Raw genomic sequence first — 6442 nt, forward strand, 5'->3', positions numbered from 1 at the left:
AAGACATGATAAATTGTGTATTGGACAATTTTTCAGCACAGAGGTCCAAATAGAGGATTTGCTCCTTAGTAATACTTAATTAGTAAAGACTAGGATTATGACAGTGACAACAATTAAGATCCACTTCAACCATTGGTTTTAGAGATAACCAAGTATTTAAGACAAGCCATGATCAGCTGATGCCCGGCTAGCTCAGTTGGTAGAGCATGAGACTCTTAAGACAAGCCATGATCAAGCAACTTCATGATGATATTTTATGTTCATACGTTCTAATTTAGCCTCAATTAATCAGTGGTTCTTGGGAATATATAGATATTCATTTCCAGTGTGGTACTTATCAAGCTTTCAAAAAATAGCCAATTAATGCTATTAGAAAATATGGATAAACTAGTAGAAAATAATTATAAGAAATAATAATTCAGATATTACCATTAAATAACTCCTATTCAAATAGTTCATGTCAGATAAATATCAAAAACCCAGATGCCATTAAATGATATTTCCTGAGTCTGAGAATCAGGTTGGTTACATAAGACTTAGGCACATCTGAAATCTCTATCTTATGTAAAAACGGAAGTATGCAAATGACAGAATAACAATCTTTTAGGATTTCTTTTTTTATTATTTGTTTTTTATTTTTTGAGGGTAGCAACCCTTGGTTGACTTCAAAAATTGCAAGGACTTTGTCAGCTTACTATCCCTTATTTTTTTTTTTTATTTTTTATGCCTACAGCACCTGGTCTTCCTAGGTAGTCTCTCATCCAAGTACTAACCAGGCCCAATCCTGCTTAGCTTCCGAGATCAGATGGGATCGGGCTTGTTCAGGGCGGCGTGGCCATAGACTCTTTTAGGATTTCTTGTTATGTTTCAACCTGGTAAGATTTGGAAGGCAATTATATATAACTTCTACTACAAATTAAAATGAATTATGGTTCTTAGATAAAGTAAAACATAGTTAACCAATTTGAAGTAGTAAAATAAAAATTTAGCGACGTACAGTATTTGTTAAGAACAGTGACATGGTAAGCATTACCATGCTGGGGAGAAAAAAAAGCTTATTTCAAGTAACACATCTGATGACTTGCACAAACACACAGCACACTCCCCAGAGTTTGCATGGAGTCTACCTTTATTTAAAAAAATTAAGAATACAGTGAACAACTGAACATTAACAAAATTAAAAACTTTTATGCTTCAATGGACACCATACAGAGATAATCCACAGAATGGTAGAAAATTTTGGCAAATCATATGTCTGATAGAGACTTTATCTAGAATACATAAAGAACTATTGGAACTCAATAATAAAATAACAACCCAATTTAAAAAGGAACAAAAGATGACTCTCCTTTAAGTGTGTTAGGCCAGCAAGTGGCGAAGGGAGACTGAGATGTTGTTATCACTAGTAGTGATCGTGTGATGTAGCTTGGTGGGATCAGGACCTTAAAGATAGCCAGAAAGGGTGAAAATGGTGATAATAAAAAACAGCTGCCCTGGAGGCCAAAATTTATCATCAAATTGAGTGTTATTTTGGTGACTTCAATTTGCCCCAGAAAAAATTTTTAAAGAAACAGATCAAATAGGATGAAGGCTGGGTAACTTTGGAGATAATGATGAAATTTAGCAGGTTAAACCTTTGATGTAATAGTAGAAGCATTGAGCAGATCAAAGGCAGAACTCATAGAAATAAGTGAAGCTAAAACTAGAATCAGATTTCCAAGCAAACCCCTCTCCAAAGTGACTGATGAGTATAAAAATAATGTAAAAAACATCTAATTTAAAAGTTTCCCAACTGATGCAACCTTTGTTGACATAAAAGAATGGTTAGAAGATAAAGGTCAGGTACTGAATATTCAGATGAGAAGAACATTGCACAAAGCATTTAAGGGGTCGACATTTGCTGCGTTTCACAGCATTGAATCTGCTAAGAAGTTTGTTGAGATTCCTGGCCAGAAGGACAAAGATAGGGACCTTGCTTTTCAAGTAAGATTCCTTTGGGAAAAAAAGTCTAAATTAAATGGAAGCTAAATTTCCAGATAAATAAGAGCAAAACAAAACAAAACAATACAAAACAAAACAAAAGTTAGCAGAAAGTGCTGAAATAAAATCTGTTTTCTACAAGGTCTCATACAGAATCACTTTTATAGTATTGCTTGACCAGCATTCATTCGTTAACACAGTTGGCTTGTTCTGATCTCCACGTTCAGATGTGTTGTGAGGAGATACTGCACTACGACTAACAGCGCTTGCTTTTTAGAAAAAAAGGAGACAATTATCTTAAGTAATGGTTCAAGAAAAAAAAAAACTGTATTTCCCTGGGCATTGTTTCTGTTTCAGAGAGCCACCTCACCCTCGATCAAACCATATTTCCAGGCATAGTGAAGACACAGTCTCCTTTCCCTCTGAAATTGGGCAAGAAAGAGTGATGGGGCATGAAGTGATAGGAAATCAGTGGATTCTGGGAAGAGTGAGTAGATGACCTAGAATTACTGTATTGAAGGAAGTAGAATCAGCACCATTTATAGTCACTTAAATAAAGGAAGATTTATTTATAATTCCAGCAGAGTTACTGTATACTTCAAATGTCGGATCCTGCTGCCTTCTTGGTGTATTGGCGGAATCTCACTGAGCGTTCACTTATCAACTCTATGTATCATATCTGTTTAGACTATATCATTGTTTCAATCCATGGCTTCCAGAATTCATTCAAGATATTTAAATTAGCAGTTGGTTGGCGTTGTGATAATGAGATAAGACAAAGATATATACATATTCCCTTCCGGTGAATATGTATACTACATATACACTATCCTTCAGTGAATGACATCATAATCATCCAGTTTCTCATGTCACTGTGGGCTGAAACCTGGAAGTTATCCTCACTCCCACCACATTCAGTGAATAATCAATTATTAGAAATTAGAGCTGCCAAATAGCTCTTGAATCTACCCACTCTGTTCCCTCTTCACTACTTCGACTATGATCCAAACCACCTCTCACCTGGCCCATTGTAATAACCTTTGATCTCTCTCTCCATATCTACTTCCAGTTTTAATATGCACTCAATACAGAGTGATTAAAAAGTACAGACCTGACCACATCATTCTCTGCTTAAAATATTTGATGGCTACCTATTCCTCTTCAGTTAAAGATCGAAATCTTTAACATGGTCTCTTAGCCCTAACAAGTCTAATTGGTCTCTGCTTACCTCTTCAACATCATTCTTTCTCCTGTTCTCTACCCATGAACCCTGTTTCTTCCAACATGCCATATTTCTCCTACCTCAGGGCCTTAGCATAAGCTGTTTTCTATGCATTAAATTCTCTTTCTATATTCTTTCCCCACAAATTTCTTTTTGAAATAACAACCTCTACTCATTATTTAGCTTTCTCAACTTTCATTTACTTAGTCAGTCCAAATATGTGTTAATTTCTCCTTTAGCTAGTAGGGAGCAGGAGTTTGGGTAGTCAGTTACTAGTAGACTTTATGAAGCAAAGAAAACTTTAATAACAGTTGACATTGCACTGTTGGAAGGTATGATGAGTGGGCCCTCACAAAATACAGATAGTTTATTAAAATTTCTCATAACTAGTTTTGTGAATTATTATATGATTTCTTTCCAACTGAGCCAAATTAAATTCCCCTTTCTTGCTGAGCAGTATTTCCTAATGACTTCTATCCTGGTCAGATTCAACACATTTTTGTTCACTTTTTCTCTTTTTCAAAGTTCCAGTCTTATACCAGTTCAAAGATCTTATCTTCCCACTTCCCTTGTGCAGATTAGAACTGTGACTCTAGAACTGTGTATTGAAATGGAGGAAGGGACATCTCTGATTCTAAGACATCTTTCCCTCTAAGACTGCTTCACATGACTGGTTGTTTTTAACTCATCCTTGTGCACGAGATCACGCACATTCTGGAGAACTTGCACATATTCACTGACACACACACACCTACCTCAGCCCCCTGCCTTGACTGCAACCCAAGAGTCTTCTGAGATCGCCTTTGTCATTACTCACTGTTTTCTGAGGCTTGATTCCCAACATCCACTCTGGACTCAGAACCTAATGTGATTGCCTTACCTGGGGGGGTGGGAGCGAATGAGAAGTGTGTACACTGCCCACAAGATGTGCATCCCAGCATCCAGGTTGTGTTTGAGTGTAGCTAGTACTGTTGTCTGCCAGGCTCTGGAAAGCTCTTTCAGTCAGAAGAGCCATGTTCACACAACATCTGCATGGCTCTCAGTGAGTAACATATGCTCTAATTACTGCATCAGCACACTAGGTAGTGGTGTGCTAGTGGGGCTGTACTGGCTAGATGGAGCCGATTGTGAGCGTTACTTCCCAACTCCACATTCAGTGACTTCACATTGTAGCTTGAGATCAGCTGTGTGGGAGAATTTATACCAGGAACATAGCAAATCCTTTAAATCAGGAAATCAGTTCCCCTCTCCACCCTGAGAGCTAGTTTATCATCATGGCTGTTCAGACTGCAATCATGTCCTCATGTTTTGTTTTGTTTTTAAACTTGATGAAAGGTGACTTTTTTTCTGGTTCACTTTATTGGGAACTGGTGGACAGAGTGGTTAGCCTTTGAGTAGATAATAAGGACATAAATTGTCTGAAGCAATTTTAAGAACACTAATAAAACCAGCTAAGAGTCTGCTTTTTTATTATTGTTGTGTGCTGGCAATTCTAAACCATGTCTGATAAAATACACCTCCCCAAAAAACTTTTGCTCATTTAAGTTCTAAACAATTGCTGTAGTAACTGTTGAGTTTTGATAATATATATATAATATATATATATTTTAATAGAGTTTATTTTTTTAGAGTAATTTTAGATTCACAACAAAATTGAGTGGGAGGTACAGAGATTTCCTGTATTCCCCCTTCCCCACACATACACAGCCTCCCCCATTATCAACATCTGGCATTTGTAAACCTATACCAAAACATCATCACTCAATGTCCACAGTTTGCATTAGGGTTCATTCTTGGTGTTGCACATTCTATGGGCTGTGACAAAAATAGAATGACACATATCTACATTTTAGTATCTACAATATGGAATAGTTTCACAGCCCTAAAAATCCTCCATGTTCTACCCGTTCTTTCCTTTTTGATCTTTTTATCGTCCCCCTAGTTTTGTCTTTTCCAGAATGTCTTATAGTTGGAATCATACAGAATGTAGCCTTTTCAGGTTGGCTTCTTTCAAGTAGTAATATGCATTTAAGATTCCTTCATGTCTTTTCATGACTTAATATTTCATTTCTTTTTAGTGTTGAATAATATTTCATTGTTGGAGGTACCACAGTTTATTTATCCATTCACTTACTGAAGGACATCTTGGTTTCTTCCAAGTTTTGGTAATAATGAATAAAACTGCTATAAACACCTGGGTGCAAATTTTTGTGTAGACAGTTTTCAGCTCATCCAGGTAAATACTAAGGACTGCAATTGCTGAATTGTATGGTAAGGGTGTGTTTAGTTTTATGAGGAATTGTCAAACTATCCTCCAAACTGGCTCTACCACTTTGCATCTCCCCCAGTAATAAATGAGAGTTTTGCTCCACATCCTTGCCAGCATTTGGTGGTGTCAGTATTTTGGATTTTGGCCCTTCTAATACTGCAATTCAGACTAACTTCTAGGTCCTTCACATTTTCTCCAAACCCCAAAGGACCCCAATCACCAAAAAGAATACATTACTGGTGGTAACACATAAAACAACAATAACAAAGAAACTACTCTGTCTTGGAGTTACACATTTATGTCTGCCTCCACCTTATATAGTGACTCCATAATAGTGGAATCCTATTCATCTCTTTCTTCCTAGCTCACCGCTTTTACATAGGAACTAAAGAAATTAGACTTCCCCATAGTTCAACTTTGGATGTGTTATTCTTAAACCAAAAAAAGTGCATGTATATTCTCCTAAAATATCCAGTCTTTTCCAATTTCCTTCCATTTGTTGATTTCATTCCATTCACTCAAATCACCTTCTCTACTAACAGTCACCTGTTGAAATTCGACACATTTCACAAGGCACCACTTTAAACTCACTCATGCATTTCCCCTGAATACTTCGCTTCACCTTTCCCTCTCCTGAATTACATATCTACTTTCCTGAGTTTCTTGTTCCAGTCTTCCACATTATAGATTTTTTTTTTATTATTGCATTGGTTATAACTACTTTTCAAGGGGAGGTTCTGAGTTGTTCTTATCAATTCATCACTTGGTATATTGAACGCTCAATCTCTGGTTAAAGAACAAATCAGTCAGAAAACTGGCAATGAGCTTTATTAGAATCTGCTTTAGGGTCTTCTGGGGATTAAGGAATCAGAAGAGAAAAGGTGTGGATCTCTTCACTTTAGTGTTTTGAAACATTAAGAAACAAATGAATGAAAAATTATACTTGATTTATGTAGAATTTGTCTTGGGGG

The 6442-nt window shown here is 36.5% G+C and overlaps 1 pseudogene; it reads right to left on the bottom strand.

Moving 5' to 3' along the window:
* Nucleotides 1-724: 724 nt before the first annotated feature.
* LOC112471070 lies at nt 725-843 on the bottom strand (annotated as a pseudogene).
* Nucleotides 844-6442: the final 5599 nt, after the last annotated feature.

Source organism: Pteropus alecto, unplaced genomic scaffold (assembly GCF_000325575.1).
Source record: "Pteropus alecto unplaced genomic scaffold, ASM32557v1 scaffold45, whole genome shotgun sequence".
NCBI classification, from domain to species: Eukaryota; Metazoa; Chordata; class Mammalia; order Chiroptera; family Pteropodidae; genus Pteropus; species Pteropus alecto.